The following is a 9,886-nucleotide window of genomic DNA, read 5'->3' as shown; positions in this document are numbered from 1 at the left end:
AAGTTCATCTGTGTCATGGCTGCTGCTGCTGCTAAGTCACTTCAGTCGTGTCCGACTCTGTGCGACCCCATAGACGGCAGCCCACCAGGCTTCCCCGTCCCTGGGATTCTCCAGGCAAGAACACTGGAGTGGGTTGCCATTTCTTTCTCCAATGCATAAAAGTGAAAAGTGAAAGTGAAGTCACTCAGTCGTGTCCGACTCTTAGCGACCCCATGGACTGCAGCCTACCAGGCTCCTCCGTCCATGGGAGTCCAAGAGTACTGGAGTGGGGTGCCATTGCCTTCTCTGCTGTGTTATGGCATGTATTAGTATTTCATTCCTTTTTGTGACCAAATAACATTCCATTCTATGGTCAAGTAATATTCCTTTTTGTTTATCCATTCATTCACTGATGGACATGTGGCTTGTGTCCACCATTTGACCATTAAGAATAAACCTGCTACAAACATTCATGTGTTGTTTTTGTGTAAGCATATGTTAGTATTTCTCTTGGGTATATGTATGTAGGAATGGAATTGCTTAGGTCACATGGTATGTCTGTGTTTCCTTGTTTGAGGAACTGCCAAACTTTTTCAGTGTAGTTTTAATTTGCATTTCACTTATGTGTGAAGTTGAACATTTTTCTTATATTTAAATGCTATTTGTATTTATTTGTTTCAAACTGACTGTTCATGTCCTTTGCCTGTTTTCCTCTTGGGCTTTATATCTTTTTTTCTCTCAAATTTTAAGATAACTTTGTATATTGGAAAAAATTAGCCTTTTACCTGTAATATATATTGCAAACATTTTCTCCCATTTCTCATTGTCTTTTAATGTTGCTTATTGCATTTTTCCATGCAGACTTTTACAAATATTTTTATGTAATCGAATTTATCAATCACTTCTTTTATTATCTGTGGATATTGATTCAAGTTAGAAATCCTTTTTCCATACCCAGAAATTCACCCATGTTTTCTTTCAGGACTTGTAGGGTTCTTTTTTTTTTCATACAGCTCTCTGTGACCCATTTCAGACTATATTCTTGTGTGTTTGGAGGTATAGGCCCAACTTTACTGACTGACTGGCTCCGCAGGTGTCCTAACACCACTTACTGAAAAGATCACCTGCACCCAAGTGATGTTTGATGTCACCTTTATATTTAGGATATACTAAATCTTCAAGTGGGCCTGGGTCTCGTCCCAGACTTTCTGCTTTATTCTAGTGGTCTGTCTGTTTACTCAGGTGCCAACAGCACGCTGTTTAACTTCTTCTGAGCAAGTTTGATAACCTCCTCTGAACACCTGTTCTTTTGTGGAGGCCCTGGCTCTTCTGAAGTCCTTTCTCATACCCACGCTTCAGTCTTCCTGACTGTAACTCAAGCCCATTTGCTCTGTGAATTCCTATGCACACAGAGCACACCTCTCTCTGAGTTGTCAGGTGCTGTGAGCTCTCTCCTTTTATGCAAACGTGGCTGCTGCTTTCTGGCCCCGAGGTGACTCTTCCTCATTGACAGCCCTGACTGCCAACTTTACAAGTAATTTGCTGAGTTTGTCAAGCACTGCGGAATCATGTAAATGCCGTCATCGTTTTCGTCATCGTCATCATCAGCGGAAGCGTTGGCCGCTTCCCTTCTTTCACCTATTGTTTAGAGCAAATGAAGTAGCTGCTCATGCTCAGAACAGAAGATTTATCTGTGGATTATCCAAAGGCATAAGCCCTTGTAGGTCAGTTCACGTCTTCAAGATGCTAGACAGGCCAGGAAAAAGATCATCACACAACACAGGCTCTTTGTACTTGAGGAGTTAATGTATCTCACAAGGGTACTCCTGCCTCCACCCCCAATGCATTTTATCTCCTACTCTTAGTGTTGAAGGATAATGTCTAATTGATAAGTGTATGTTTAAGGAATGATTGTTTTTTTAAAAGGAAACAGTTGCAGACTTTGTACATCTATTTTTCCTATTGTTTTAAGGTAGAATACAAGGTTATATGCTTGGGAAAATTAAACATTATTTGAGTTCATTCAGTAAATATCTGGTGAACAACTGCTCTATGAAAAGCATTGCAGTAGAACCTGTGAAGGGTCTGAAGAAAACAAGACAAGATCCTGTCCTCCAAGAGTTTACTGACAACTTGGGGAGATAATGGGAGGAGAGATATGCAGGCAAAAAGACATCATTACAAGGCAACTGAGAACATGCAAAAAAAAAAAAAAAAGGTTGCAAAGTTCTATGAAAGTGCAGAAGAGAAACCATCCATTGTGGAGTCTCTGTGGAAGATGAGAGACTTAGAATTGGATTCTGAAGAATAAGTTGGATGGCGTAGGAAGATAAACTGGCATTTAGAATGGCTTAAGCAGAATCACAGGGGAAGAAATATATGTTGAATTGGGCCATACAAAATGGCTGTTTTGTAGGTCAAACAGTTACGTATTGACAAGTGCATATGCTTGAATCTAATATATCAGATTTTGGGCTACTGTAGACAGTTGTAGATCTAGAACTAATAGACTTATTTAGGAGGGGTTTACCTTTACCAGATGGTGAAGAATCTGCCTGTGATGTGGGAGACCCAGGTTCAATCACTGGGTCGGGAAGATCCCCTGGAGAAAGGCATGGCAACCTACTCCAGTATCTTTGCCTGGAAAATCCCAAGGACAGAGGAGCCTGGCAGGCTATCGTCCATGGGATCACAAAGAGTCAGACACAACTGAGCGACTAACACTTTGACTTTCAAGAATCCTCTAGGGGAAACCAAATTTAAGGGATTTTGAGTGTTAAGACAAAGAATTTGATATTTATTCAGTGAGATTCATCTAATTCTTTATTTATAAAATACTTTTAAGTTCCTATAATATGCCCAGTTTCCTGGTTGGGGAAGCTCTGAGAACATTGTCCAGTTTCAAAAGGATAATTCTGGCTGTAGTGTGTGTGGTGGGCAGGAGACTTGGGTAAGAAGACCACTTAGGGGCTCTAGGAACTGGAGAGCAAGTGAGGACCTGTAATAGTGAACAGAAAAGATGAAAGTTCAGAGATTGTAAGTAAAGGCAATCAAAGCAAAGGCACAGGAGAAAAGGCTGATCCAACGGCCCTCTGATGCAACTCAGGAGAACTGGGAGGCTTCCAGGGACCTCCATCTATTCATTTATTCACTCATTCATTCCACATTATTTACTGAGTGCCTACTGTGAGATGAACAGTGTTCCAGAATCTGGAGATTTGCAGAGGACAAGACAGGTACACATTTTGTCTAATGCAGAAACAGGCAATGAATAAATAAAGTTATGATGTAATGAAAGAGAACAGTAGGCACTAGAAGGAAACCTTATTTAAGGTTAAAAAAAAACTGGAAAGGGTGGGAAAAGGTATTTTCCAAAAGGATAATCAGGGAAGGACTGACAGAGAAGGCAACACTGGAGGTGACATTGGAGCAGAGATCTGAATGATGTAATGGGAGTTGGGGTAGGAGCGGTGCTGGGAAGACCTGGGGGAAGGGAGTCCCAGGGAGAAAGCACAGCAAGTAGATAAGTATTGAGACAGGTACCTGTCTCATTTGAGCATTTGAGCACTGAGCATTTGAGGTCTGTGCTAGGGTCAATATGGCTGGACTGAATCGAGAATCGGGGAAGCCAGTAGGAGATGTAGGAATGGGGCATCTAGATGGAGGGATGGGACAAAAGCATGCCATGGCAAGGAATTTGACTTTATTTTAAGCATGCTGGGGTTTGAGTTTGGAGAGATGACCTGAAGTTTATCTGGCTTCTATGTAGAAAATTGACTAAGAAAACAAAGAAGAGAACTGATGTGGTGGGGGTTTCGAGAGGTGGTCAGGTTCTGATAAACTTTGACATTAGACCAAATAGAATATGCCAAGGAGTTAGAAACAGGTTGTCAGGGAAAGGGGGATTGAAGGCTAATCACCATTCCCAAGTGCAGGGAGGGAGCAGAATTTGCACTGAGAATCAAGGTTTCTGATTTGGATTTGGTAAGTTTTATATGCCCAGAAGACATCAGGGTAGAGAGACTGAGCAGCCAGTGGAGTACTGGAGCCCCAACTTCAAAGGAGAAGTTGAGGCTGGAGGTCTAAACTTGGGAGTCCCCAGGATATTCACATTCAAAGTCCTGACCCTAAATGAGACACTTAGGGAGTGGGGTTACAGAGAAAAGGAGAAGTTTGATGACTGGGTTCAGTGATGGTCAGTGTTTACAGGTAACAAAGAGGAGAGAGAACCAGAAAAGGAAATGTGGAAGGAGGGGCCAGTAAGAGGAGAAACAGAAGACTGTGGTTACCAGGAACGCAGGGGAAAGAAATGTTTTCCAGAAGAGTGGGTGACCAGTTGTGTCAGTGCTGCTGAGAGGTCATGTGAGATGAGGACAGAAAATTGACAAGAAAGTTAGCAAGAGGGAAACATTGGTGACCTTGCCAGACAGTTTCTGTGGTGTGGTGGGGGGAAAAAAATCTGAGGAGAGAATGGCTGGAAAGACATGGAAACAGAAAATAGAGACGTCTCTCTAGACACTCGAAATCAAGAGGAACTAGAAAACAGAATGATATTTGTTAGGGAGGAGGAGTTGGATGGAGTCTAAGAAGGGCTATTGTTAAAGAAGGGACACCTTACAGAGTTTTGGCTCCTGAAAATAATGATCCAAAAGAAGGAAAACATAAATGATGAGTAAGTAGGGGAGAGGGGCTGGCATGGAGTGTACAGGTGGGGACACTGGGTTGAGTAGGAGCTTGGGCCTTTGTCCACTTCACGGGGCACACAGAACAAAAGATAGAAGTGTAAAATTCGTAGATTTGTCAATAGAAGAATGAGGAAATTCCTGTGTTTTCTTATTTTTTTAGTGAAATAAGAGGCAAACTGAGAGTTAGGAAGAGGAGCTGCCAGAAGCTCAAGGAGAGAGTAGAGGGTAAGAAGCCATCATGTTGGAGGGTGAGTGAACGTGGCTAGCAAAGTGTGGTAGGATTTCTGGGTAGTGCTGAGGTGTGTGCGTGTGACACTCATAGTCTCAAGTCAGGTCAGCCAACCTGGCTGTGTTGTTTCCTTTAGCATGTTCTGCTGTTCTTCTGCAGGTAAGTGTTTTATTTTTGTAATTGTAGGTTTACAGAGTTAGAGTTTTAACAAGCTAGGACAGTGGAAGATAAGAGATTTGCAAGGAGGCTGGGGGTATACACAGAAGAAGAGTTTTAATTATAAACTTTGGAATCTAAATAAATAATAAGGGAAGTGAAACATGAGGCAGATGATGGGCGTAGGAAAGGGCTTGAAGGTTTGTTGACGTTGAAACACTAATAAGAGTGAGGTCAGAAGATAAAAGGTGAAAAGGAGTGGCATGCTTCAAATAGAGAATTTTAGAAGTGATGAAGTTGCTGGCGTGAGAAGGTCTAGGGCATGACACGACAGTGGTGATGTAAGTAGGATGGAGGAGAAGAGCATGAGAGGCAAGCAGGTCAAGCACCTGCGTGGCCAGCATATTGGCAGGAATGCAGATATGGAAGTCATCAAGCATAATGCCAGGAGTGATGGGGACAAAGACAGGGAGGCAGGCATGAAAAGACTCAGTGAATCAGCAGATTCTACGTGATCTGTGACTGTGATGAATGGGGATGGTACTGCACAATGGCTTGTGCCTCAAAGGAGGTTCTAGAGGAGAAAATAAAAGTAGCCTGAGAGCAGTGGTGAGAGTCAGTGAAGACAGCCACCAACCTCCTGGCTCTAGGGTACATGGGATGTGGAAGGAAAGGGTCACCACTGAAGGGGACCGTAGGGGAAGCAGTGACCTCTGGAGGCTCCTGATGCCACATGATGAGGGAAACATTTACAGAGAGGTTCAGGTGATAGGGGATTTGGGGAGGAAAAGACCATGAGTTCCAGAGGGTGTGGTAATAAGGATTTCTGGGGTTTAGAGATGAACTGAGTTAGAAGAAAAGGAATCTGTAATGCGTAGTTTGTAGAAACGTGGTCCAAACCTTTCAAGACATTTGCAAAAGTACATGACATTGAACTCAGCTGTTGGAAGACCAAAATGACCAAACCTTCCGTCTCTTTGGGGTTATTATCATAAGGGCATGAAATTTAGTCAGAACAAATGCAATCAGTACCCTGATCATGAGTCTTCATTGGCAACCAACAGTAGAAATAGCTGTCAGAATTGTGTTTACATTTGTTTTAATTGCTTTCTCTATAAAGTTGGAGATGGTTACAAAATATTCTGCAACTGAAACTTGGCTCCTGTAATATTAGGTAGATTGAGAAAAGTTCTACCAAGTAAAAACCAGCCTTTTGAGGAGTTCCTGTCACTTTAGGGTTTCATCTCCATTTCACTCCAGTGTTTTTTTAATTCGAAGTTTTTAAATTTCTGGAAAATTAGAAGTCATTGGGGGAAGAAATTTCTCTTCATTTGTGTGTTTGATTTATTTCTTTTCTGGAGAAAAACATAAGACCAGCATATAAGGCTCAGGAAATATTAATATTATCATCACTGTTACACCTGCACTGAAGTTTGGCATACTTTACTTACTTAATTTTATCTTATTAACCTAGGACAATGAAGCATGTTATATATTTCTTGTTTTCCTGAAAAATAGTCACATTTGGGATATTTAAAACCATGGTTTTGTCACATAAGAATTGGTTCCATGTTTGCTAATTGAATTTACCTTTAAATGTTTTAAAATTTGCTGTGAATAGAGCTTCCTGAGTTTAGTTTTTTTTTCTTTTTTGGAGGGGGGAGTGTTTTTTCATTCCTTTGTGAGGAGCAGGCAAACTCAAGAACAAAACAGGCCATCAACATTACGGTGGAACAAAGAGGGTTCTTATGTCAAGCAGATTCAGAAAGCATTCATTTTCCAGAAAGGAATGAGAAAGAAAAGCAGGAGAAGGGATCCCCTTATCCAATTTAATGGAAGATCACAGGACTGAGTGGAGGAGGGGCCAGATTCAAACTTGGCGGCGTTTCTGACCCCTTTCCACTTGCCCCTTGCCTCTGTCTGGCAGCCTCTTGAGTTTGCAGCAACTTGTTTCTAATCTCTCTGAACACAAAGGAGAGCGACTGTGAGTGGCCACTCGGCCTGCGGTCCTTTGAGGGGCAGGCCAAACAATGGGCTCTCTGCCACCCTCGGGCCGAGGGGGACAGGAAGTTGACGAGTCCCACTGCCTTCAGTGCCAAGAAATGAAGTGGTCTCCTAGCGGCAAGACTGGATTTCCTCCTTGCCTTTAAGTGTATTATTGCGTTTGCCCTCTGCATTTGGGATTGTTAATGAGTTTTTTGCCCTTTCTTTTTTTCCTTCCTCACCATCCCCTCACCAGGTAACCCCCTGGGGTCTGTCCTCTGTCCTTCCCACCGATCAACAAGCTCAACAGCCTCTTCTCCCTTCTTGTCCTGTGCGGCTGCAGCTCGGCATGAAAGCAGCCACGAAGCTGAAGTAGCTCCCTGCCCCCTGCCCCTTGCTCTCTGAGAACCCTCTGCTGTGTCCACTGCCTTTCATTAACTGGGTCTGCCTCCTCCTTCCACCTTTAGAACACGAGTTCTTCCTCACAGACGTGTCCTTGTCCACTCCTCTTCTCTCTCTGGTTTCAATCTGGGCATTCCCCCTGCTCATTTCTGTGTGTATCTTCCACCCTCAGAGCAGCTCCTCCAGATTTAATTCATTTAGTTCAGTTCAGTTCAGTCTCTCAGTCATGTCCAACTCTTTGAGACCCCATGGACTACATCATGCCAGGTTTCCCTGTCCATCACGAACTCCTGGAGCTTGCTCAAGCTCATGTCCCTCTAGTCGGTGATGCCACCCAACCATCTCATCCTCTGTCATCCCCTTCTCCCTTTGCCTTCAATCTTTCCCAGCCTCAGGGCCTTTTCCAATGAGTCACTTCTTCGCATCAGGTGGCCAGTATTGGAGCTTCAGCTTCAATATCAGTCCTTCCAGTGAATAGTCAGGACTGATTTCCTTTAGGTTGGGTCTCCTTGCAGTCCAAGGGACTCTCAAGAGTCTTCTCGAACACCACAGTTCAGAAGCATCAATTCTTTGGCACTCAGCTTTCTTTATGGTCCAACTCTCACAACCGTACATGATTACTGGAAAAACCATAGCTTTAACTAGATGGACCTTTTTCAGTAAAATAATGTCTCTGCTTTTTTATATGCTGTCTAGGTTTGTCATAGCTTTTATTCCAAGGAGCAAGTGTTTTATAATTCCGTGGCTGCAGTCATGGAATACGTCAGCAAGTGTCTTATAATTCCATGGCTGCAGTCACCATTGCAGTGATTTTGGAGCCTAAGAAAATAAAATCTGTCACTGTTTCCATTGTTTCCCCATCTATTTGCCATGAAGTTATGGGACCAGATGCCATGATCTTTGTTTTTTGAATGTTGAATTTTAAGCCAGCTTTTTCACTCTCCTCTTTCACACTCATCAAGAGGCTCTTTAGTTCCTCTTTGCTTTCTGTTATAAGGGTGGTGTCATTGGCATATCTGAGGTTGTTGATATTTCTCCCTGCAATCTTGATTCCAGCTAATGCTTCATCCAGCCCAGCATTTTGCATGATATAATCTGCATATAAGTTAAATAAGCAAGGTGACAGTCCACAGCCTTGACATATTCCTTTCCCAAGTTGGAATCAGTCTGTTGTTTCATGTCCAGTTCTAACAGTTGCTTCTTGACCTCCGTACAACTTTCTCAGAAGGCAGGTAAGATGGTCTGGTATTCCCATCTCTTGAAGAATTTTCAAGTTTGTTGTGATCCACACAATCAAAGGCTTTAGCATAGTCAATGAAGCAGAGGTAGATGTTTTTCTGGAATTCTCTTGCTTTTTCTACGATCCAACGGATGTTGGCAATTTGATCTCTGGTTCCTCTGCCTTTTTTAAATCCAGCTTGAATATCTGGATGTTCTTGGTTCACATACTGTTGAAGCCTACCTTGGGGAATTTTGAGTATTATTTTGCTAGTGTGTGAGATGAATGCAACTGTGCGGTAGTTCGAGCATTCTTTGGCATTGCCTTTCTTTGGGATTGAAATGAAAACTGACCTTTTCCAGTCCTGTGGCCACTGCTGAGTTTTCCAAATTTGCTGGCATTTTGAGTGCAGCACTTTCACAGCATCATCTTTTAGGATTTGAAATAGCTCATCTGGAATTCCATCACCTCCACTAGCTTTGTTCGTAGTGATGCTTCCTAAAGTCCACTTGACTTTGCACTCCAGGATGTCTGGCTTTAAGTGAGTGAGCACACCATCGTGGTTATCTGGGTCATGAATATCTTTTTTATAAAGTTCTTCTGTGTAATCTTGCCACCTCTTCTTAATATCTTCTGCTTCTGTTAGGTCCATACCATTTCTGTCCTTTATTGTGCCCATCTTTGCATGAAATATTTTCTTGGTGTCTCTAATTATCTTGAAGAGCTCTTTAGTCTTTCCCATTCTATTGTTTTTCTCTATTTCTTTGCATTGATCACTGAGGAAGGCTTTCTTATCTCTCCTTGCTAGTCTTTGGAACTCTGCATTCTGATGGGTATATCTTTCCTTTTCTCCTTTGCCTTTCACTTCTCTTCATTCAAGGCTTTACCTACTAAACATTTCTACCCACATGAAAGTCAGGACCTTAAATTCACCAGATAGAAAGTGGAAGTTCACAGCCCATCCTTGACCTGCCCCTCATCTTTTATACCTTCTTTTATGTAAATATCCCACCGTTTTTCTAGCCATTCAAGATCAAAACCTTCTTTGACCTCCTGTTCTCTCTCACCCCATATCCAAATATTATTGTTTCTGTTTTAAGCAGCTTTCTCATCCATCATCCTCTTTTCTATCCCCAATTCAGATTTTACCCCCTGGAAAATCCAAATAACCTTGACTATTCTCCCCACACATATATCTTCATTACTGCTCCTATCAACTCATCCAATACCCTA

The sequence above is a fragment of the Bos indicus x Bos taurus genome, chromosome 18 (assembly GCF_003369695.1).
Source record: "Bos indicus x Bos taurus breed Angus x Brahman F1 hybrid chromosome 18, Bos_hybrid_MaternalHap_v2.0, whole genome shotgun sequence".
Lineage (NCBI taxonomy): Eukaryota > Metazoa > Chordata > Mammalia > Artiodactyla > Bovidae > Bos > Bos indicus x Bos taurus.
Note: the sequence above shows the minus strand (reverse complement) of the source record.